The sequence below is a fragment of the Oncorhynchus gorbuscha genome, linkage group LG07, assembly GCF_021184085.1.
Source record: "Oncorhynchus gorbuscha isolate QuinsamMale2020 ecotype Even-year linkage group LG07, OgorEven_v1.0, whole genome shotgun sequence".
Classification (NCBI taxonomy): domain Eukaryota; kingdom Metazoa; phylum Chordata; class Actinopteri; order Salmoniformes; family Salmonidae; genus Oncorhynchus; species Oncorhynchus gorbuscha.
The window spans coordinates 57,063,656-57,090,132 of NC_060179.1; the positions used below are offsets into that span (position 1 = coordinate 57,063,656).

The following is a 26,477-nucleotide window of genomic DNA, read 5'->3' on the forward strand; positions in this document are numbered from 1 at the left end:
CTCTGTACCATCACTCATTCATATATCTTTATGTACATATTCTTTATCCCCTTACACTGTGTATAAGACAGTAGTTTTGGAATTGTTAGTTAGATTACTTGTTGGTTATTACTGCATTGTCGGAACTAGAAGCACAAGCATTTCGCTACACTCGCATTAACATCTGCTAACCATGTGTATGTGACAAATAAAATTTGTTTTGATTTGATTCCTGCCTTGTGATGCTCTCTCTTTTTTGAAGTGCACCAGTCCCTCCTGCAGCAAAGCACCCTCACAACATGATGCAGCCACCCCTGTGCTTCACGGTTGGGATGGTGCTCCCTGGCTTGCAAGCCTCCCCCTTTTTCCTCCAAACATAACGATGGTCATTAAAACCAAACAGCTATATTTTTGTTTCATTGGACCAGAGGACATTTCTACAAAGAGTACAATCTTTGTCCCCATGTGCAGTTGCAAACCGTAGTCTGGCTGTTTTATGTATGCTTTGTGGCTTCTTCCTTGCTATTCTGTCTTTCATGTTATGTCGATAGAGGACTAATTTTCTGGAATTTTCCAAGCTGTTTTAAGGCACAGTCAACTTAGTGTGTGTAAACTTCTGACCCACTGGAATTGTGATACAATGAATTATAAGTGAAATAATCTGTCTGTAAACAATTGTTGGAAAATTACTTGTGTCATGCGCAAAGCAGATGTCCTAACCTATAGTTTGCCAAAACTATAGTTTGTTAACAAGAAATTTGTGGAGTGGTTGAAAAACTATTTTTAATGACTCCAACCTAAGTGTATGTAAACTTCCGACTTCAACTGGACGTGCTGTTGTTGATATCTTAAACAAGCCAAATATAGTTTTTTAAGCCTAAATGCTATTTTCTTGGTGCTCTGCTAATATTCAATAGAAACACTGTTGGGTTCTCTTCCATCATTATATACAGTACCAGTCAAAAGTTTGGACACACCTACTCATTCAAGGGTTTTTGTTTATTTTACTATTTTCTACATTGTAGAATAGTAGTGAAGACATCAACACTATGAAATAACACTTTGAATCATGTAGTAACCAAAAAAGTGTTAAACAAATCAAAATATATTTTATATTCTTTAAATAAAGGTTGAATTAAAAGAAATACACATTTTAACAGTCTGGTGGCCTTGAGATAGAAGCTTGCTTCTGGATGGTAGAGGGGTGAACAGGCAGTGGCTCGGGTGGGTGTTGTCTTTGATGATCTTTTTGGCCTTCCTGTGACATCGGTTGCTGTAGGTGTCCTGGAGGGAAGGTAGTTTGCCTCTGGTGATGCGTTGTGCAGACCGCATCACCCTCTGGAGTGCCTTGTGGTTGTGGGTGGTGCAGTTGCCGTATCAGGCGGTGATGCAACCTGACAGGATGCTCTCAATTCTGCATAAAAGTTTGTGAGGGTCTTAGATGACAAGCCGCATTTCTTTGGCCTCCTGAGACCTTCACCACACTGTCTGTGTGGGTGGACCATTTCAGTTTGTCCGTGATGTGTAAGCCAAGGAACTTAAAACTTTCCACCCACAGCAGAGGGTGCAGCAGAGGTAACTCTGGGTCTTCCTTTTCTGTGGAGGTCCTCATGAGAGCCAGTTTCATCATTGAGCTTGAAGTTTTTTGCAACTACACTTGAAGAAACTTTCAAAGTTCTTGACATTTTCCGTTTTGACTGACCTTCATGTCTTAAAATATTGATGGACTGTCGCTTCTCTTTGCTTATTCTTGCCATAATATGGACTTGGTCTTTTTCCAAATAGGGTATACCACCCCTACCTTCTCACAACACAACTGATTGGCTCACACGCATTAAGAAGGAAAGAAATTCCACAAATTCACTTTTTACGAGGCACATCTGTTAATTGAAATGCATTCCAGGTGACTTCCTCATGAATCTGGTTGAGACAATGCCAAGAGTGTGCAAAGCTGTCATCAAGGCAAAGGGTGGCTACTTTGAAGAACCTGATATATAAAATATATATTGATTTGTGTAACGCTTTTTTTGGTTAATACATGATCCCATATGTGTTATTTCATAGTTTTAATGTATTCACTATTATTCTACAATGTAGAAAATAGTCCAAATCAGTTGAAAATCCCTGAATGAGGGTAGTGGGTGTCACCACCCATACTTGTTGACACATGACTGTATCATAAAAGCTGTATGAAATGAATTGAATTATTATTATTATATATAATCTATGTGTGAAGAACATAGGTTTAAAGATTATCTCTTTGGGTGCAGTGTGTGTCACACTGTGCCATTGCGTGTATGTCACCTACCTAGATAATTCCCTTCTGTCTACATAGGTTTTTTTTATTCCTAAGGAAAGGATTTATTTGGCATCCACAAACTCACATTGGTATATATTACTAGGGCTTGGAGCACCTTTAGGAGCTGTCATTGCCCTCCAATCACACACACACACACACACACACACACACACACACACACACACACACACACACACACACACACACACACACACACACACACACACACACACACACACACACACACACACACACACACACACACACACACACACACACACACACACACACACACACACACACACTATATTGTTAATAACCCCCCTTGATCAGAAGAGGAACTGGCATTGGTGACAAATTGTGACCATTTCATTATCGCCTAAGCTGATGAACTATTACAAACCAATGGTCCCCTCCCTCCTTCTGTTCTGTTCAGCACCAGCAGATTAAACAATGTCTCCACTGAACTCACAATTAATCCATTTGTGCAAACTGGTTGAAACTGGTGGCGGTGCCAGAGCCAATTACCCCCACTAAATCTAACTGTCTGATGAGCTCAATTAACTGAGTCAGCGAATTGTGAAATCAATTAGTTGTTATCACGATTGGGCCGAGGTTGAGAATGTTAACAATTTAGTTTTATTTTTAAAGAGAGAGGTGAAAGAGGGAGATGTTCGAAAAAGGGGAAAAGAGAAAAACAGGGGCTCCCCGAGTGGTGCAGTAGTCTAAGGCTAGCTGTGTCACTAGAGATCCTGGTTCGAGTCCAGGCTCTGTCTCGGCCGGCCGCGACAGAGAGACCCATGGGGCGGCACACAATGGGCCCAGCCCTGTCCGGGTTAGGGAGGGTTTGGCTGGCAGGAATATCCTTGTCCCGTTGTACTCTAGCGACTCCTGTGGTGGGCCGGGCACATGCACACTGACACGGTCGTGTCGCCGGGTGTATGGTGTTTCCTCTGACACATTGGTGTGGCTGGCTTCCGGGTTAAGCGGGCGTTGTGTCAAGAAGCAGTGCGGCTTGGTTGGGTCGTGTTTCAGAGGACGCGTGACTGTAACTACCAATTGGATACCACAAAAGTGGGGAGAAAAAGGGGTAATAAAAAACAGAAATAAGGAGAAATTGTAAGACGGTAATTATTCACACCAGAGCAACAACCTCTCCCTCAACACTAGCAATACCATGGAGCTGATTGTGGACTACAGGAAACAGGGGTGAGCACGCCCCCGTCAACAGAGCAGCAGTGGAGCAGGCAGACAGCTTCCAGTTCCTCGGCAGCGCCTCTTCCCCCCTCAGGAGGTTGAACATGTTTGGCATGGGCCCTCAAATCCTCAAAAGGTTCCGACAGCTGTACCATTGAGAGCATATTGACAGGCTGCATCACTGTTTGGTATGGAAATAGCACCGCCCTCGATCGCATGGCGCTACAGAGGGTCGAGCTCCCTGCCATCCAAGAACTCAAGATCAGGCGGTGTGAAAAGAAGGCCCTGAAAATCATCAAAGACTCCAACCACCCAAGCCATAGACTATTTTCTCTGCTGCCTCACGGCAAGAGGTACCGGTGCATCAAGTCTGACACCAACAGGCTCTGGAACAGCTTCTATCCCCAAGCAATACGACTGATAAATAGCTAGCAAAATACTAACACAGACTAACTGAGTTAACCTTGTGTCTTTATTGAACTCTTATTTCAATCTTTGCACTGTCTCTATGCACACTCACAGGGCTCTACACACTCACAGGGCTCTACACACTCACAGGGCCCTACACACTCACACACATGCTGTCACTCAAACACAAACACTCACTCCATCATTTTTTCACTCACACATAATATGCACATGCATTTTATACTGACTCTGTAAGGGCGTTCGTCTTTTGTAAGAAGAGAGTCGGACCGAAATGCAGCGTAGTGGTTACTCATGACTTTAATGAAGGAAAACGGAACGATACATGAAATAACTCATAAATACAAAAACAACACAACGGAACGTGAAACCTATTACAGCCTATCTGGTGAACACTACACAGAGACAGGAACAAACACCCACGAAATACAAAGCGAAACTGAGGCTGCCTAAATACGGTTCCCAATCGGTAAGCACCTGACTCTAATTGAGAATCGCCTCAGGCAGCCAAACCTATACCACACCCCTAATCAGCCGCAATCCCAAATAATACAAACCCCAATACAAATACAACATATAAACCCATGTCACACCCTGGCCTACCCAAACATATAACAAAAACACAAAATACAATGACCAAGGCGTGACAGACTCTACACACCCGCAACACCACTCACATAAAAGCTGTTGCTACTGATCTTATATCCTGCAGCCTAGTCCCCTTCAATACGTATTGACCTCCTTCACTCCAGTATCCTTGCACATGTAAATCTGGTATTGGAACGGACTTTTTCAATATTCCTGTATATAGTATGCTTACTTACTTACTTACTTACTTACTTACTTTATTGTGTATGTCATATTTCCTATTCTTATTTTAGGTGTTTTTTTTCTAGGACTGCATCGATACCAACTATTGCATTGTTGGGTTTTGCATTTGCAACAAAGGCCTTTCACTATACTTGTACATGTGACATTAAAACTTGACCTTGAACATGCACACACCTCTAATTTGAAGTAAGGAGTGAGAGAGGGGAGAGACGTGAAAGGAAAGGGAAAGATAGAGTGAGAGAAAACGAGAGATGGCACTGAGTCCCATTGATTGTCACCGAAAGAATGAGACATTGAGGCATTGCAATAAGACCTCCACAGTGAACGAATCCCCCCTCAGTGAGAGTCTGAAGGGCAAGGTCACTAACAACCCCAGCATGTACGCTGAAATAAAACAACGGAAAGATATAGAGAAAACACCTTTGTTATTCATAATCATTCATCACAGTGAAATATTTATCAGGAGCCAGAGGGAGCAGCACTGGTCTTCTTGTTATGCCAACAGGGGCGGGGGCGCTACATGAACGACCCAGTTCTTGTCCAGGTTTAATATCTGATTATTATTCTGTCCATTATTAATACCATGACAGACTGCTTTTGTCCTTGTATCAATCTTTGGGTTTGTTTTGTTCATCTGAGTTGGAGCGGAATTAAATATGGGCGCGTAGGGGGAGAGAGAGACAGCGAGGGAGGGGGAGAGGGGGAGGGAGGGAAAGAACGACGGTGAGAGGGAGAGTTGGAACAGAGGCTGGAAATCACCAGATAGCTAATTAGCAAAAATAGCCTGGAGCAAAAATGTTGAGGGAGGGGGAAAATAGATAGATCTTCACGCCAAACCGACAATCTCCAGTGTGCCCACGATGAACTGAGAGTTCAGGGATGGCAGCCATCTTATACAGGGGAATCCCTGGACATTAATATTGAAATACTGCAGCTCCCTGCCCTGTCATACGCACGCACGCACGCACACACACACACAGACATACACACACTATCTACACATCCAACTCCCACCAGTCATCATCGTCCGTCTCAGTCTCTCTCACATTGAAGACTAGGGTATGAGCAGAAATCAGATTGACTCTGAGCAAACTGAATCAATCAGACATGAGTCATGGCCTAAGCCTTTTAACACTAACACAGTCTAATAGAGTCTAACACAGTCTAATAGAGTCTAACACAGTCTAGAGTCCGTTATGACTGGGGTATATGAGGCAAGGTCACAAACAATTCTGGAGTCATATTTCACAAATCCTAACTTATGTTGACAGTAGCTAATCACAGGCTTGGGTGTAAAACATGGATAGAAAGTTGATGTTTATCCACAATAGCCCAGAGTTTTGAAACTGATCAGACACATAGTCGGGAAGAGCTCCTGTCCCTACTAGGGATGCACATTTCAGTAAATGTTGTTGTTGACTAACCTATCCCTCATTAACCATTCAACAAACTGTAAAATAAAATTCCAAACAGTACAATGACTTGACCAACAGAAAATACTATGCATGCATACAAGGAATGGGCATTTTTCATGAAACCCTTACACTCGTGGGAATTGGCCTATATGGATAGGGCTACATTGAAATGTTTCTTACAGAAGAAACGCAGAAAGCATATGCATAACCAAAAGGGAATAGTTTGGTGATTATGTGAAAATTATTCAACTAAAGTTGAGGACAAAACCGTTAATCTGACACAAGACTGAATCCAAACGTTACACTGTTGATTTGATGTGCATTTTCACATTTACTGTACTTTTTGACGCATTTGTCGATGACAAAATCTGAAAATACTCTGGATACATTCAGTGAGATGCTAAGAATATTTATGAAAAAATTTGGGGTAGGTGCAACATAAGACAACACAATATGATGACATACCTCTTCAAAGTGTGCACAGCTCCTACGTAATTTCAGTGCACTTTTACGACTCAAATAAGAGTCTTCAACTATAAAGTGACATTTTGAGCTCTCCTAGCTGTGCTGTGGAGGAACTAAAGGAAGCAGACTAGCTTTCTTTGGAACACAGCCCTGCATCCCCACCATCACACAATTACTGTTGTAATTCCAAAAACGGTCCATTATCAGGTGCAATCTGGTCAGGTTGGCATGATTTAAAAGTGTGTTCTATTGCCAACATAGCTAGATAAATGACAAAACACAATGTTACAGTGTTAGTCTTTCACAAGGCCATTCAGAGAAGCAGATCGTCATTTTTGTGTGAATAGAATAGAGAGTCACGAGTGCAATCAGATGTGTGTTCCTCGCAAGATTTCTTCACAATACGACAAACGTAGGCTCATACTGTTCAGAACAACCCAGGATATCTGTGCTTGTATTATTTTATGGATTCCTGTTAGCTGATGCCAAAGCAGCAGCTACTCTTCCTGGGGTCCAGCAAAATTAAGGCAGTTTATACCATTTTAAAACATTACAATACATTCACAGATTTCACAACACACTGTGTGCCCTCAGGCCCCTACTCCACCACTACCACATATTTACACTACTAAATCCATGTGTATGTGTAGTGTGGGTGTGCATGTGTGTGTGTGTGTGTGTGTATGCATGTGTCTGTGCCAATGTCTGTGTTGCTTCACAGACCCCGCTGTTACATAAGGTGTTTTTTAATCTGTTTTTAAATCTAATTTTACTGCTTGCGTCAGTTACTTGATGTGGAAAAGAGTTCCATGTAGTCATGGCTCTATGTAGTACTATGCGCCTCCCATAGTCTGTACTTGGGGACTGTGAAGAGACCTCTTGTGGCATGTCTTGTGGGGTATGCATGGGTGTCCGAGCTGTGTGCCAGGAGTTTAGACAGACAGCTCGGTGCATTCAACATGTCAATACCTCTCATGAATAAGAGTAGTGATGAAGTCAATCTCTCCTCCACTTCAGCCGGGAGAGATTGACATGCATCTGTGTACATCCAAGGGCCAGCCGTGCCGTTTCCTATGTCCTTTTTTTGTGGCACCTGACCACACGACTGTTGTGTACAGGTATGACGCCATGACATCTTGTAACTGTACGTCAAGCATGTTGATCATGAACGTTGTCACGGTATATTACATTGGTTTTCATGATTTAGAAATGTGAAGTGCACATTTGGACTAACAGGGTTTTTGGCTTGCTTGTATGACATCAACAATCTATTTATTCTAATCATCAATGTCTCATCTTTCAAAATACATAGAGTTCTCTCTTTATTTACAGCATTTCGCTCACTTAGACGACAAAAACAATTGCAAAAGCTGCTCAATTAGCGGGAGGGATGGGGGCTACATCGTGTCACATCTTGTGATTAAATTCAGAGCCTCTTGTCAGTCAAAAGCAAAACTGCCCTGTGAAGTGGAGGCCTTCCGCTCAGATGTCATGTATAGCACGTTACTGTACAGCCACTGCGTTCCAATTTCGGCGCTTATCAGTGTCCACGTCTGCTATTTTGAACCCGTTTGTATATGGGTACGAGTGTAAAGAGCTATGCGCTGAATGAAACATGCCAGAATAGCAAGCTTATCGTCTTACAGTCAAAATGCTATTGGCTATTATTGAACCTGCAACTGTTGTAATGAGGCAGCGAATAAAAGAGCATTTTCAAACATTTAGCAAAATACAATTAGCGGGAAAACACAGTTCTAAACAGCACACCTCATCGAGTGGTTTTCCAAATGTGACAGAGATGAACATCTCCGTCAGAAACGTCGAAAGACGGGGGAATCTAATAGCCAAAACTAAGATGCGTTGCTAATGTGACTAGGATTATGCATTTGGCTTCAGGACAACAAATGAAAGTTGATATGAAAACCAATAGAACAGGAGAGAAACGCTGGTTAATGGCTGGAGGAAGTCTATAAAATAATTGCCTCCACATTTCTATGGTTGGATTTTTGCCAGGCTACTTTGTGAAGCTCACATTGTAAAAGGGTTAACCGTTAGCATTCGTGGTCCCCACCCATATCTTATTTCCATCTCCCTCCTAAACCTCCATCTCATTGACACCTCTGCTCCACATGAGTTAAGACTCCCCATAGGAATCCATCCTATCACACCGGCAATGGCCGGCGATGACTCATTTGATTGATTTATTTATTGGTCACCTTTTTATTTCCCGGCTCTATCATTGGTGATGCATGAGGTGTGAGGAACATCCAGAGCCAATCATACCCATTACCCTAGGGAGACGGAAACACACCATGTAGAGGAAAGCAATGCTAGGATTATCACCCTGTTCAACAGAAGGGAGGGAGGAAGGGAGGGAGGGAGGGAGGGAGGGAGAGGGGGGCAATGTCATATCTCCCATTTCTAAAATCAATCTTGTGGGCAACCTAGGCACAGCATACAGATGAGGTGAGATTTTATACACACACACAGACACACAGGGCGACAACTGGAGAAACACACCTATACATACACACAGACACACTCACACACTTGCAGGCAGACACCGCTACAACTGCACACACACACATTTGATGTTTATGTAGTGGAGAAAATGACTGTTACGTGCTACAATGATGCTGTGGAGTGCAATCCCAGGTGAATATGCTGATGTATTTCTGAGTATGTACTTCTCTTGAGATGTCCCATGTGTTTTAGTGATACTTGTAGCATAACCTATATTTGCACATAAAAACACCCACTTTGGTTAACCCCCAGATTTATGGATAGAATAAGTGATGTTTTTGTTCCACAATTTTTAAGTCCCAATGCTAGACTATTGGTGGATGTCTAGCATTCATCTTAGCTAACACAACACAGTCCTCCTTTACCCACTTGCTATAATGTCTGAGGTGGTACAGTAATTGCGTCTCAGAATCTCACACTATTGCACTTAACGCCTCAAAGTGGCCTTGCACCAGGCGGAAGTCGCACTGCTACAACAGCCGTGACCGCAGCATTACAGAGAAACTAGATACCATCACAGATCAAAGAGTCTCTCACAGCCAGAGATGGGCAAAAGATAAATCAAAATGTATCTTGTTTATAAGATACTGTAAAGACCAATGTCTCAAAAGAAAATGCTAAATACTTTTGTAGGGTTGTATTTAGATAAAATGCAAATACATACAAGTATTTAACATTTGCAAGTACACACCTTCACCACAACAACATTCTCTGTAATGATAACAAAGGAGAAAAAAAAAATCCTTGTTATAACTGATATTGAATGCACTGAGTTGAATGCACTGACTGTAGGTCACTCTAGATAAGAGTGTCTGCAAAAATAATGGGTATTATTATTGGACTTATTTTGGGGGAGGAGCTCATTATACTAATACCCAGCATGCTTTGCAAGTCTTTGTTTTTACGTTTTGGGCATACTGTATCACACTAATAGTGCCATCAGACTTCTGATACAAATGGAGTGTGAAAGGGGGCCACATAACTATGAACCTCTATAAAAAATTGTATAGAAAAGTATTTTGTATTTTCCAACAACAACAAAGAAGTGCAAATTACAGGTCTTAAAAGTATGTTCTTACAAAATACATTTGATTATAATTTAGGCCAGTGAAATACAAATAAATACAAAATAATCAAAAGTAATTAAAAAACGTATTTCAAATGTAATGTATTGGTTGCGCAATAACTGGGATCATAAAGCACATTTCACTCCAGTACCAGTTTTTTGAGGAGCTGCCCTTGCGCTGTTTGACGGCTGATAGGTGATTCCGCTCCTTAAGCTAGACTCTGTATGCTGTGCGCGTGTGATAAGATACATGACGACTAACAAAAATACACACGTGGCAATTTAATTCCACTAAATTATACTGCCCATCTCTCCTCACAGCATCTCAAGCAGGCCCCCACCTCCCTCCATAATTCACACTATTCCCTTCATCACCAGATGGAAGAAGAGAGAGAGAGAGACTCAAAAATGAATATTCTCTCTTTCTTCAGGTCCGAGAGTGTATGATATGGATGTGTTATTGTTTTGGTTGAAGCTTGAAGCAGGGGTCAGTGATATAATTGTATGAATTTGGCCTGTTTTTGAAATATCTCTGGAGGTCTCTCTTTCTCTCTCGTTCTCCCTCCCATCTCTCTCTCTCTCTGAAGTCTTTAATCATCTTTACTGCCCATTCTGTAATCCGACACTCAGAGACTAATCCTCCACAATGAAGAACAGCCCAACAGAATGACCAAAAGAAAGAGAGGAAGAAAGAAAGAAAGAAATACATGTTCTCTCTCTAGCAGAAATCCCTTGGACTGAGTGATTACTTTGTAGGATTTTAGAGGCTGGTGTGGGATGCTATTTGTTGTTATTGTGAAAGAGAAACTAATCACTCTGTAAGGACTACCCACATAAAAACATACTACAGTTTACTATAGAATACTATAATACTTACTATAGAATTATAAAGTCAATTGTATACTGTAGAATACTATACTACACACTGTAGTAACCCTTGAGCATGTGTAGTACTTACTTTAGAATGTTGTAGTATACTATAGAATACTATAGTAAATAATATTATCAGGATTATCAACAACAAAAAAACACTAGTAAATATCACAGTAATGTCCTCAAAAACACTACAGTCTGCAAAAACAATATTTTTTAAAACTACATTCAGATGAATAGATTCAGTGTTTAATAGTCACACGTACATGGTTGCATGTGTGATTGCAGGCTACAGTGAAAATCCTGGTCTTTGACCTCCAACATACAGGACTAAGTGAAATAAAATAATGAAAATTGTAATAAAAAAATGTAATCAAATCTCATTTTATTTGTCACATGCGCTGAATACAACAGGTGTAGATCTTACCGTGAAATGCTTGCTTACAAGCCCTTAAGGCCATACACAAGGGGTACCAGTACAGAGTCAATGTGCGGGGGTACAGGTTTGTTAAAGTAATTGAAGTAATATGTACATGTAGGTAGGGGTAAAGTGACTATGCATAGATAATAGATAATAAACAGCGATAAGCGGCGTAAAAAGGGGGGGGTTATGAGAATAGTCCAGGTAGTCATTTGATTAGCTGTTCAGCAGTCTTATGGCTTGGGGGTAGAAGCTGTTAAGAAGCTTGGACCTAGACTTGACGCTCCAGTACCGCTTGCCGTGCGGTAGCAGAGAGAACAGTCTATGGCTAGGGTGGCTGGAGTCTTTGGCAGTTTTTAGGTCCTTCCTCTGACACCTCCTGGTATAGAGGTCCGAGATGACAGGAAGCTCGGCCCCAGTGATGTACTGGGCAGTATGCACTACCCTCTGTAGCGCCTTGCGGTCGGAGGCTGAGCAGTTTCCATACCAGGCAGTGATGCAACCAGTCAGATGCTCTCACTGATGCAGTTGTATAACTTTTTGAGGATCTGAGGACCCATGTCAAATCTTTTCAGTCTCCTGAGGGGAAATAGACGTTGTTGTTTCCTCCTCACAACTGTCTTGGTGTGTTTGGACCATGATAGTTTGTTGGTGATGTGGACACCAACGAACTTGAAGCTCTCAACCTGCTCCACTACAGCCCCCTCAACGAGAATGAAGGCCCTCCATTTCCTGTAGTCAACAATCATCTCCTTTGTCTTGATAACGTTGAGGGAGAGATTGTTGTCCTGGCACCACACTTCCAGGTCTCTGACCTCCTCCCTATAGGCTCTCATCATTGTTGGTGATCAGGCCTACCACCGTTGTGTTGTCGGAAAACTTAATGATGGTGTTAGAGTCGTGCTTGGTCACACAGTGATAGGTTAACAGGGAGTACAGGAGGGTACTAAGCATGCACCACTGAGGGGTCCCAGTGTTAAGGGTCAGCGTGGCAGATGTGTTGTTTCCTTCCCTTACCACCTGGGGGTGGCCCGTAAGGAAGTCCAGGATCCTGTTGCAGAGGGAGGTGTTTAGTCCCAGGGTCCTTAGCTTAGTGATGAGCTTGGAGGGCACTATGGTGTTGAACTCTGAGCTGTAGTCAATGAACAGCATTCTCGCGTAGGTGTTCCTTTAGTCCAGTTGGGAAATGGCAGTGTGGAGTACAATGGAGAATGCAAATTGGTGTGGGTCCTGGGTTTCTGGGATGATGGTGTTAATGTGAGCCTTGACCAGCCTTTCAAAGCACTTCATGGCTACAGATGTGAGAGTTACCGGGTGGTAGTCATTTTGGCAGGTTTCCTTAGTGTTCTTGGCCACAGAAACTATGGTGGTCTGCTTCAAACTTGTCAGAGACAGGTTGAAAACGTCAGTTAAGACACTTGCCAGTTGGTCAGTGCATGCTCAGAGTACACCTCTTGGTAATCCATCTGACCTTGTGAATGTTGACCTGTTTAAAGGTCTTGCTCACGTCAGCTACAGTGAGTGTGATCACGCAGTCCTCCTGAACCGCTGGTGTTCTCATGCATGCTTCAGTGTTGCTTGCCTTGAAGTACACATTGAAGTCATTGAGCTCGTCTGGTAGGCTTAATAACAACTGTGTCAGTGGTAAATAAATAAATGTCCATTAGATTGGAAGTAAAGACTGTTGGGGTGATGGGGGGGTTAACAAAGGGGGAGCAGCATGACCATTGTGTGGTTGTGGGGACCAAGTGAAATAAAACAATAACAATTTTAATAATTTAAAGTAATAATTTACAGTCCTGTGAAAAGTATTTGCCCCCTTTTAATTTTCTCTACTTTTGCATATTTTTGATACTGAATGTTATCAGATCTTCAACCAAAACCTAATATTAGATAAAGGGAACCTGAGTGAACAAATAACACAACAATTACACACTTATTTAATGTATTTAATAAACAAAGTTATGAATCACCCAATGTCCCTGTGTGAGAAAGTAATTGCCCCCTTACACTCAATAACTGCAATAGCACCTTTAGCGGCAATGACTCCAATCAAACGCTTCCTGTAGATGTTGATCAGTCTCTCACATTGCTATGGAGGAATTTTATCCCAGTCTTGCATGCAGAACTGCTTTAACTCAGCGACATTTGTGGGTTTTCCAGCATGAACTGCTCGTTTCAAGTCCTGCCACAACATCTCTATTGGGATCAGATCTGGACTTTGACTAGGCCATTCCAAAACTTCAAATGTCTTGATTTTTAGCCATTTTTCATGCAGACTTGATTGTGTGTTTTGGATCTTTGTGTTGCTGCATTACGCAGCTGCGCTTCAGCTTCAACTCATAGATGGATGTCCTGACATTCTCCTGTATAATTCTCTGATACAGAGCAGAATCCATGGTTCCTTCTATTAAGTCAAGTCCTTCAGGTCTTGAGGCAGCAAAGCATCACTCTACCACCACCATGCTTGACCTCTGGTATAAGGTTCTTCATGTGGAATGCAGTGTTTGGTTTTTGCAAAGCCTTTTGACTCATCAAAGCTGTCATCAACTGTTTGGAACCCAAAAAAACCAAACACTGCGTGCCAAGAGTGTACAAAGCTGTCATCAATGCAAAGGGTTTGAATAATTTAAAATCTAAAATATGTTTTGATTTGTTTAACACTTTTTTGGTTACTACATGATTCCATATGTGTTACTTCATAGTCTTGATGTCTTCACTATTATTCTACAATGTAGACTGGTACTGTATGTCAACAATAACTAAATATGAACACGGTAGTAAATTAAATGTCATCCATGACCCTACTTTTGTAACGGCGTTCGTCTGTTGAAGGAGAGTCGGACCAAAATGCAGTGTGGAGGTTACTCATGTTCTTTATTGAAGAATAGTGATACATGAAATAACTAATAAATATACAAAACAACAAACGGAACGAGAAAACCTATCACAGCCTATCTGGTGAACACTACACAGAGAAAGGAACAATCACCCACCAAAATACACAGTGAAACCCAGGCTACCTAAATATGGTTCCCAATCAGAGACAACGAGAATCACCTGACTCTGATTGAGAACCGCCTCAGGCAGCCAAGCCTATGCTAGACACACCCCTAATCATCCACAACCCCAATACGACAACACAATAAACCCATGTCACACCCTGGCCTGAACAAATAATTAAAGAAAACACAAAATACTACTAATACTACAACTTTTTTAAAGGTATTTGTGACCAACAGATGCATATATGTATTCCCAGTCATGTGCAATCCATAGATTAGGGCCGAGTGAATGTATTTAAATTGACTGATTTCCTTATATAAGCTGTAACTCAGTAAAATCTTTGTAATTGTTGCACGTTGAGTTTATTTTTTTGTTCAGTGTATAATTCTGAAGGCAATACAGTTCTTTAAAAATATGTGTTAAATTTAACCTTTATTTAACGAGGCAAGTCAGTTAAGGACAAATTATTATTTACAATGACAGCCTACCAGGGAACAGTGGGTTAACTGCCTTGTTCAGGGGCAGAACAACAGATTTTTCCATTGTCAGCTCAGGGATTCAATACAGCAACCTTTTGGTTACTGGCCCAACACTCTAACCACTAGGCTACCTGCCATCATTCTTAAAATGACAAAGCAATGCATTCTCGGAGACAAAGATTAAGACGTATTTAAAATGACCAGGGTAAAGCAATGAATTTACAGGATGAATGAATAATGGAGATTGTGATGACAAAATGATGTACTAATGTGATTGGCTACGGAATCACAGTCACACACTGGGAATTGAGATTGGAGGGCCTAAAATCAAACACACAGCTTTTATTGATTTTTCAGAAGGAAACAAGGCAGGGATTATAGGAGAACTGTAGATAACCTACAGGTTACACACTCACATTGAAATCAGGGGAAAGATTGGGGAGATCGAGCTGAATACTCTTACGTATATCCTGTCAGCAAGAAACTATAAAATAGTGACAATTATAACTACGGTTAACCTATAATTCTCAAGGCAAATGAGTTCTTAAAATGACAAGATAATGCATTCTTGGAGACCGTATGTATTTTCCAAAAACAAATAAGATTAGTTTAGAAATAACAAAACGTATAGACAAATCAGAATAAGAAACTAAAGTGGAAAGGGGTAAGGCAGTTTGTCTCATTTCTAGAATGCGATTCAAAGGGCAAAAGAAAGACACTTTTTAAAAAACATCAAATTAACAGAGAGGTATTTCTATAGGAGAAAAATAGCCAATAACAATAAAGTAACAGATTGCACTCTCACATCAAATCAGGGAAAAGAAGGCGAGGTTGAGCTGGAAAACACTTAGGTATCCTGTCTGGTACCATCGGACTTCAGGGAATTCTCCATGGTGTAGAATCCAAAAACAAAGCATTTCTGTAGGCCAGAGTAGAATTCCACAAGTTCCCCGCGTGGGGTGTCCTTGGAATATGCTGTAGTTCATAAATGACATCAACCATATGGCTGGTCGATGTCCAAACACAAGGTGTGGTCTTCACACATTCAGTTTATATTCCTGGACAGGAAGAGGTGAGGCCTTCCCTCAGGAAAGGTGTGATTGGCTCAGGTCAGGGAATATTTCCTGAGGCTGGGTCAGCCCCCATTCATCGCCTGCATTGTTCTGTGACTTATGGCAGGAGTTTATACAGTTGTTCACATAAATGGAGGGTACACTCTCATAATGTCTTCCACCACCTGTGTAAAGACTGTGTGATCACACAGATATCAAACAAACGTTTTGGATGAATAAGAGTAATGAATACCTGTTAATCATCAGGAAAATATATCACACACATTCCAAAATGTAATCTTATCACACACACATCTCAACACATTTAACCAAGTTATTTTCAGTCTGTTTGTGCTTGCTGTGAGTGGCCCTACCTCTTGCTTTGTTATCTGGCCAGTGAAATGAAGTCCTTGTGCATTTTTTATTGTGGTTGACGTCTGGGGTGGATGTGTTAATTCAACGCTCCTCTACTCCTCTACCTCAAATATCATCTGTTTCCCTGGAGACCGGCCTCTCAGCTGCAGCAGCTGTACACACCCGGCAGGATAAAGGGGACCTCTGTGTGTGTGTGTGTGTGTGTGTGTGTGTGTGTGTGTGTGTGTGTGTGTGTGTGTGTGTGTGTGTGTGTGTGTGTGTGTGTGTGTGTGTGTGTGTGTGTGTGTGTGTGTGTGTGTGTGTGTGTGTGTGTGTGTGTGTGTGTGTGTGTGTGTGTGTGTGTGTGTGTGTGTGTGTGTGTGTGTGTGGGAACAGCTGGCTGGTGTTTGGCAGAGGAAGCTGACGAGCACCGCAGAGAGGAATGCCCCGAGAGTGGTACACACACACATCAAGACAAACACACACACAGTACTCAAATGCAATATGCTACTGAGGCTACAAAGCCACTGAGAAAGGGGTGTATATTTAGGGTGTGAAAACGTGCCCATCCAATAATGTGTCCATACTCATTGCACTGCCTAAAAGTCTCTAGAGCACAGATCTATAGGTCCTCACACAGAGGCACTGAGGCGTGAACAATAGGGTGTTCAAAACATCCACCATAAGGTAATACACAGAGGCAATGTGTAGGCAGCTGTATAGGGAGCCCAACCGGCTGGCAGATGGTGCTATTATTCATTTTACATCCTTTGTCATCTGCTTCCAACTGGAGTGTATGCAGTTAGCTACACACTAGTGTTCCCCCATTGGCTGAACATCAGGAGGTGTCATTAGCCACTCTAGCATGGTGGTGGAAAATTGTGACTTATTAAGACAATACGCATATTTTGCCCGTTCTTTCTTCTTCAGCCGCTCCCCATTAAAGCTAGTTAAAGAGGAAATCAACACCCTTGCAGCCTGAATAGAGGATGTTTTATGTACGAGCCGGTTGCCAGAGGGACACAAGTGTATAGCCGGCTGCATACATTCCAGTTGGACGCAGCTGGCAAACCACGTAAAAGTAATAAGAGCACTGTCTGCCGGCCAGTTGGGCTACTGTATAGGCTGATGTGGAGGGGTGGGTCTGTACTGGTGAAAGGCTTAGTTAAGTAGCTGTAGAGAGAGTAATAATCAAAGGCCCTGACAGCCACAGTAGTGAAAGCACAAACACAGTTTTCCCAATGGCCTGTGTGACATTCAATCCCTCCCTCTCTGCTATCAGGTCCTTCACTCTCTCTCTCTTTCCCCTCTGCAGGATATATTGAAACAAAATGATGGGTGGGGTAACCGTTTCCTTGTTTCCTGTCTCCGTCACTGTGTGCGTGTCTGTTCTGCCTGAGTGTGTGTAATGATTTCTCTTCATCCTAATGTGGCAAACGTGACTAGCATGGTTTAGCATCATCCTAGCTATCAGGAGTGAGTGAGTGAGTTTTATGCGGATTTTGATTTTAGAGTAATTCACCAGATGGTTTAAAGGTTGCCTTTAGTCTCTCTGTGCATTCCCCGAAGCAAGGCATTGATGTTTTATTTTACGAAGTGCATTCAACTGACTGACAGTGGCCAATGTGGAATCGACAGGACTGGGGGATGGTGAGTGTTGGTGGGAGGGGTTAGGCAGGTAGTGAAAGCTAATTGAATCAAAGCTAGTTGATCAATTCTCAATAGGTCAATTTATCAATGTATCTTAGTTATTCATGTACAATGTCCTATTACGAAAGTTTCCTCTACAATCTTAGAATTAGTGGTGAATCAAGGAAACCTGGAGATCCTCAACGAACCCCTTGGAGTTCCTCAAGGAACCATTGCTAGTCAATGGTTCATATTTGCACCTTTGGTTAGTTGAGGGAATCTTATAGAGGTGTATGAATTCTTTAAGCATCTATGCAAGTCCCACTATTGGAATAGGTACCACTTCATTACTATATGTAATCAGCAATGTTAATATTATCATATTTAATCTGCATACATATTCAAGGAAATTTGGAATTTGCAATGTACACACTTAACATGATTAACTGGAATGACATTTACACTTACGGGTGGCCAAAAATAAAGATCCAATCTCCTGATAGGGTGCCACCTCTACAATATATTATGAAAAAGGTTCCTCAAAGACCCTTTTCAGAGGAGTTCCTCTTAGAACATTTTTGAACTGAAGGTTGGAACGTGGGTAAATTTTAGAACCACAAAAGGTTCTTCCAGGTTTCTTCTAAGCGTGTCCCATGTTAGCCATGCTAATTACAAAAACCCATGTAGTCCAGGATCAAGGGTTAGGTACAGCAGCTGACCCTGCGGTCAATTCTAGCTATTGCTTATCAATGAGAGAAACACTAGGCCATCCATCACCATACACCAGACAGACAATAACAGGGGCCATCACGTCCACGCTATCAGACATCCTGAAGTGATTACTCCACTACCAGAGCCATTTGACCAGCCATTGGTCCGCATTAGCACTGACTGTCAACTACATTCAATCCCTATTGATTCTCGCTTACACCGATTGACCATTAACTTTGCCATTACTGTGACTGCCTGTTAGGTATTGACCAAATCCTGCTCAGCGCTTACTACACGTCTGTCTGTGTGTCCTAGTGGTCTGTCACTAAACCTCACCCTGGAGAGTTACAGGGTGGTGCAGGGTTTTGTTCCCGCCCAGCACTAAAATGCTAGTCTGTATGTACTCAACTGTTTTATTTAGTTTGCCATGGCAACGATGAAGTAATTGGCTTAAACAGAACTAGATATGTAAACAATGATTCTATTAATCAAAGACCTTGATGGGCAGTATACCGGAAATAAAAGGTGTGTTAATGCTGGGCTGGAACAAAAGCCTGCACACTGGGTTCCTTAGCATTTGGCTCAACATTACTCACAGTTCCTGGCTGGGTGAGTCACACAATATACCAGGTAACAGAAGCTCCATTTATACTTGGTTCTAATGGTGCTTTTAAGACAACTGGGAACTCTGAAAAAAATCTAATCATGACGTCAGCGATCTTCAGGTCGGAAAGTCAGAGCTTTAGAAAGATCCCCGACTTCCCACCCTGGCATTGACGCATTGTGATCAGATTGTGATCAGATATTCTTAACTACCTCCGGAGGCAGACAGGCACGCATTGTGTCTGGATATCTTAGGCTGCGTTTACACAGGCAGCCCAATTCTGATATTTTTCCTCTAATTGGTCTTTTGACCAATCACATCAGATCTTTTCACATCCGCTCTTTTTCAGATCTGATGCGATTGGTCAAAAGACCAATTAGTGAAAAAAATATCAGAATTGGGCTACCTCTATGTAGATGGGTCTGGGCAGTGAAACCATTTAAATCATCATTATTCCATCCTATACGATCATTAACAGGTGGCACCATTGACGTATGCCATCAATATATGTCTTAAAATAAATGAATACATTTTATTTTGAAAGAATAGATGAGAAATTATTTGCATACTGGGAGGGACAGATGAGAGACACATTTTAACACCATGTGTATAGACACATTTATGAAAATGTGGGCACAATCAGAATGTGGAAAAGATCAGAACTCAGGGCCCTTGCTAGCACCAGGTATAAACAGAGCTAAAATGTGTTGCATACACCAGAGACTGTGTTGAAAAGGAATTGTTAATCAGAGGCCGAGCCCCAATGCTGTGTGTTGAGAGAGAGAGAGAGAGAGAGAGAGAGAGAGAGAGAGAGAGAGAGAGAGAGAGAGAGAGAGAGAGAGAGAGAGAGAGAGAGAGAGAGAGAGAGAGAGAGAGAGAGAGAGACAGCGAGATAGATGGAGACAGAGAGGCTCCGAGGGAGCCAAGCCTGGCCTGGCCCTAGGCTATTGTTGATTGTGACAATTGAGTCATTTTTCATTGAGTTAACGTTAGAGAGTAGTATGCCTTTAGTAAAAAGCCTCCAGACTGGGCTCCAGACTGCGACCATTTGGTTGCATTTTGCAAGTTAGCATTTCTCCTTTGCCAAGATAATCCATCCACCTGACAGGTGTGGCATATCAAGAAGCTGATTAAACATTATGATCATTATACAGGTGCGCGTTGTGCTGGGGACAATAAAAGGCCGCTCTAAAATGTGCCATTTTGTCACATAAGACACTGCCACAGATGTCTGAAGTTTTGAGGGAGCGTGCAATTGGCATGCTGACTGTAGGAATGTCCACCAAAGCTGTTGCCAGATTATTTAATAGAAATTTTTCTACCATAAATTGGCTTCACAACCGCAGACCACATGTAACCACGCAGGCCCAGGACCTCCATATCTGGCTTCTGAGACCAGCCACCCGGAAAGCTGATGAAACTGTGGGTTTGCACAACCGAAGACTTTTTGCACAAACTGTCAGAAACCGTCTCAGGGAAGCTCATCACTGTGCTTGTTGTCCTCACCTGGGCTTTGACCTGACTGCAATTCGGCGTCGTAACCGACTTCAGTTGGCAAACGCTCACCTTCGATGACCGCTGGCATGCTGGAGAAGTGTGCTCTTCACGGATGAATCCCGGTTTCAACTGCACATGGCAGACAGCATGTATGGCGTTGTGTGGGCAAGTGGTTTCCTGATGTCAATGTGAACAGAGTGCCCCATGATGGTGGTGGGGTAATGGTATGGGCAGGCGTAAGCTACGGACAATGAACACAATTGCATTTTATTGATGGAAATTTGAATGCACAGAGATACTGTGACGAGATCCTGAGGCCCATTCTAGGGTCATTCATCCACCACTATCACCTCATGTTTCAGCATGATAATGCATGGCCCCATGTCACAAGGATCTGTAAACAATTCCTGGAAGCGGAAAATGTCCAAGTTGTTCCAAGGCTTGCATACACACCAGCCATGTAGCCCATTGAGCACGTTTGGGATGCTCTGGATCGACAGCGTGTTCCAGTTCCTGCCAATATCCAGCAACTTCTCACAGCCATTGAAGAGGAGTGGGACAACATTCCACAAGCCACAATCAACTGCCTGATCAACTCTATGCGAAGGAGATGTGTAACGCTGCATGAGGCAAATGGTGGTCGCACCAGATACTGACTGGTATTCTGATCCATGCCCCTACCTTTTATCTGTGACCAACAGATGCATATCTGTATTCACAGTCATGTGAAATCCATAGATTAGGGCCTAACAAATATATTTCAATATACTGATTTCCTTATATGAACTGTAACTCAGTAAAATCTTTGAAATTGTTGCATTTTTCCCTTATATTTTGGTGTTCTTTATCCTGATGAATTCCTGTAATGAAGTGTCTGCCTGCCTGTACCTGTTTCGCTGGGGCCTGCTGCTGTGTCAAGCTAGCCACTCTCTCTCTCCTTTCCTGGGGGGAAAAATGCTCAGGGAGAAAGAAAAGTGCTCCAATTGTATAACATTTTAAACTCAAATTGCTGGGTAAACACAGCTATCCTGTTGTCACAAATGGAGAGAGGATGTTCTCAGCTTTCTGTAGGTATATATATATTTGTTCATTCTCAATAGTAACTATTTTACAAACAAGATATTTGATATGGCTTTGAGATACGGTGTGAAATGCGCATTGCCAATTGCGAGTGCATAGGCCTCATTGGTGGTAGGCTACAAATGCAACGTTATTTTGGACATTACATGTACTGTTCATTTAATAATACATAGCTACTACGAGTGGGTACTGCGTTTTCACTTACTCAGGTGGTGAATTAAGGAGCACATACTGTATATGCAGGGAAATTCCTCTCTATTGAAAAATAAACAATTCGGGAGCCCTAGTTTAACAGTAAAATATAACAAAAATAGCATAATTGTCTACCCAAAATGCATGACAATCACTGGATTCATTTGCACATCAGAATACTTTGAATCACAGCATGAAAAGATTATGAAACAATGTATTTCTTCAATATCATCTTACTATTATTAAAAGCACTGTGAATGGCTTTATAAGTTGCTATGCCTACATATTTTTTCTGTTGCCTGATGCAGAGAAAAAAAAGAGTGGTGCGACCAAATCATGAGCTGGTGCCACCAAATGGAAATCTTAGTGGCTCAAGTGCCACCAAGGGAAACTATTGGTCTGGAGCCCTGCTTCAAGGGGAACGTTTTAATATTGTAGTGGACAAAGATGAGATGAACTTCAGATAACATATGGTCCCACTCTACAGAGTGTAAAATTACGTTCATTATAGTGTTACTTTTTAATTGTTAATGTAACACTTGATAGTGTAAAAAAATTGCAGTGCACTACACTTTCCAGTCTTCCAAAAAATTTGACACTATGGGATAATTAACACACAGTGTTATTTATATTCAACACTAGTGTTAATCTAGAGTTAGCTCCTATTAGTGTTGTGCAAAAACACTGTTACAGTAAGTGAATGTGGGTGTTGTTTTAATACGATTTGCTCTCATTGTCACGATCGTCGTATGGAATGGACCAAGGCGCAGCTTGGTATGTGTACATTCTCTTTTAACTTCTTCGAGATAGGGGGCGCTCTTTTAATTTTTGGATAAAAAAAAGTTTCCCGTTTTAAACAAGATATTTTGTCACGACAAGATGCTCGACTATGCATGTAATTGACGGCTTTGGAAAGAAAACACTCTGACGTTTCCAAAACTGCAAAGATATTATCTGTGAGTGCTTCAGAACTAATGCTACAGGCAAAACCAAGATGAAATTTCATACAGGAAATGCCCCAGATTCTGAAGGCGCTGTGTTCCAATGTCTCCACGAATTATTTATCATCGATATATATGTGAAAAACACCTTGAGGATTGATTCTAAACAACGTTTGCCATGTTTCTGTCGATATTATGGAGTTAATTTGGAAAAAAGGTTTACGTTGTAATGACTTAATTTTCGTTTTTTTTCTTACCCAAACGTGATGAAGAAAACGGAGCGATTTGTCTACACAAATAATATTTTTGTAAAAACTGAACATTTGCTATCTAACTGAGAGTCCCCTCATTGAAAACATCTGAAGTTCTTCAAAGGTAAATTATTTTATTTGAATGCTTTTCTTGTTTTTGTGAAAATGTTGCATGCTGAATGCCAGGCTTAATGCTATGCTAGGCTATCAATACTGTTACACAAATGCTTGTTTAGCTATGGTTCAAAAGCATATTTTGAAAATCTGAGATGACAGTGTTGTTAACAAAAGGCTGAGCTTGAGAGCTAATATATTTATTTAATTTCATTTGCGATTTTCATGAATAGTTAACGTTGCGTTATGGTAATGAGCTTGAGGCTGTATTCACGATCCCGGATCCGGGATGGCTAGAATCAAGAGGTTAATGAATGAACACTGAATCGAAAAACAACAAAATCAACGAACGAAATGTGAAGCTATACAAATAGTGCTGACAGGCAACTAAACATAGACAAGATCCCACAACACAAATTAGGAAAATGGCTACCTAAATATGATCCCCAATCAGAGACAATGATAAACAGCTGTCTCTGATTGGGAACCATATCAGGCCAAGATAGACATACAAAACCCCCTAGACATACAAAAACCCTAGACATACAAAAACTAGAGTACCCACCCTAGTCACACCCTGACCTAACCAAAATATATAGAAAAACAGAGATATCTAAGGTCAGGGCGTGACAGTACCCCCCAAAGGTGCGGACTCCCGGCCGCAAACCTGAACCTATAGGGGAGTGTATCTACCCTCGGTAGCGGCTCCGGTTCTGGACGCAGCCCCCCCTCCTTACGCTGTTCCCTCCGCTTCTGTGGAACCGGACCGTGGATCATCGCCGGAGGCTCTGGACCGCAGCTCGTTTCTGAAGACTCTAGACTGCAGCTCTTCGCTAGAGGCCCCAGACTGGGGATCGTTGCTGAAGACCCCGGACTGGGGACCGTCGCTGGAGGTCCCGGACTGGGACAGTCGCTGGAGACCCCGGACTGTGGACCGTCGCTGGGGGTTCCGGACTGTGGACCGTCGCTGGGGGTTCCGGACTGTGGACCGTCGTTGGGGGTTCAGGACTGGAAACTGTTGCCGGAAGCTTTAGACTGGGAGCTGTCGCCGGAAGTTCTGGACTGGGAACTGTGGCCGGAAGATCTGGACTGTGGAGGCGCTCTGGAGGCCTGATGCGTGGGACCGGCACAGGTGGCACCGGGCTGATGATACACACCTCAGGGCGAGTGCGGAGAGGAGGCACAGGACTTACTGGACTGTGGAGGCGCACTGGAGACCTGATGCGTGGGACCGGTAAAGGTGGCACCGGGCTGATGACACACACCTCAGGGCGATTGCTGAGAGGAGGCACAGGACGTACTGGACTGTGGAGGCGCACTGGAGACCTGGAGCATAGAGCTGGCACAATGCGTCCTGGCTGGATGCTCACTTTAGCTTGATAAGTGCGTGGCGCTGGCAAAGGACGCACTGGGCTGTGAAGGCGTACTGGCAATACATTACGTAGAACCTGCACAGGATATCCTGGTCCGAAGAGGTGTACTGGAAACCAGGAGCTCTGAGCCGGTACAACCCGCCCTGGCTGGATGCCCACTCAAGCGTGGCAAATGCGGAGAGCTGGAATAGAGCGCACCGGGCTATGAATGCGCACTGGAGACACCTTGCGCATCACTGCAAAACACGGTGCCTGACCAGTCACACACTCCCCACTGTAAGCACAGGGAGTTGGCACAGGTCTAAACCCTACCTCCACCAATCTCCCCGTGTGCCCCCCCAAAAAATGTTTTTGACGCTGCCTCTCGGGCTTCCGTGCTAGCCATGTCCCCTCGTATCATCGCCGTTCCTTTTTCGCTGCCTCCGCCTGCTTCCGTGGCAGGGTCTTGTCCCCTGCCATTACCTCCTCCCAGGTCCAGCGTGTCCTCCCCTCACTTTTCTCCAGGCCCAGGATCCCTGCTCCTCTTGAACACGCTGCTTGGTCCATTGGTGGTGGGATCTTCTGTCATGATCGTCGTATGGAATGGACCAAGGCACAGAGTGGTATGCGTACATTCTCTTTTAATGAATGAACACTGAACAAAAAAATAAAAAAATCAACGAACGAAACGTGAAGCTATACAACTAGTGCTGACAGGCAACTAAACATTTACAAGAACCCACAACACAAATGAGGGAAATGGCTGCCTAAATATGATCCCCAATCAGAGACAACGATAAACAGCTGTCTCTGATTGGGAACCATATAAACAGAGATATCTAAGCGTGACACTCATGGCCAATTTGCATATTTCCCCATGGTGAATGATATCATTAAAAGTGGTACTTTATGACAATATGTTACATAGCGTAAGGCCTAACATTGATCGCACACATCGGTGTTAGGAAAGCCCTATTTTACAAATGGGCCTGCAAGTAACATTATGCTGGCTGGCAGAGTGATGCGTAATTCCTTTTGGAATCCAACAGTTTTTAATTTTTATTCACCCACAATTTATGTTCAGATTGACTACCAGGGTTTGGAACGCTGGTAAAGGAGACTACCTAAACTACTTCAACCAGAACAAACCTTTCAGTACTGTTTGCAATAAATCTAACTAACTTATTGGATTTGTTTAGATTTGTTTAGAAAAATAGATTTTTTTTGTGTAGCATAAGATTAATCAATCAATGAAGTCGTTGCAAAAACATAGATACTATTATTAAAAATATACCTACATAGCATGCTGGAAATATGAAAATAATGGGTGTGGTTTTGATAGGACTGTTTTACTCTCCACAGTATAAAACAATAACTCTGGTTACTAACATCAATACTGGGATTAATTTACACCACTGAGTATTAATTTCACACTAATAGAGGGAATTTAGCTCCTGAATCAACACTAGAAATGTTACACTGAAAAAACAACACTAGTCAACACTGACCAATTTGCTGTATATGGTTACAACCCTTTTTGGGGCTATATAGAACCCTTTTTATGGTTCTTTGTAGAACCTTTATGGGGAATGGTTCTACAAATAACTGTCCTTAATCTCAAAGGTTCTTTGTAGTGCAGTGCGTGCAGGTTTTTGTCTTCTTCTGGTTCGTCATTATAGTGTTAAAATTCCATCAACCATATTATTCTAGCTCTGCAACA

General features: G+C 42.4%; 1 protein-coding gene across 4 annotated transcripts in view; it reads left to right on the forward strand.

The window, feature by feature from the left end:
* The window catches only part of ca10a (carbonic anhydrase Xa), a 345,076-nt gene that overhangs the window by 256,617 nt on the left and 61,982 nt on the right, over positions 1–26,477 (forward strand). The window lies entirely within an intron of this gene.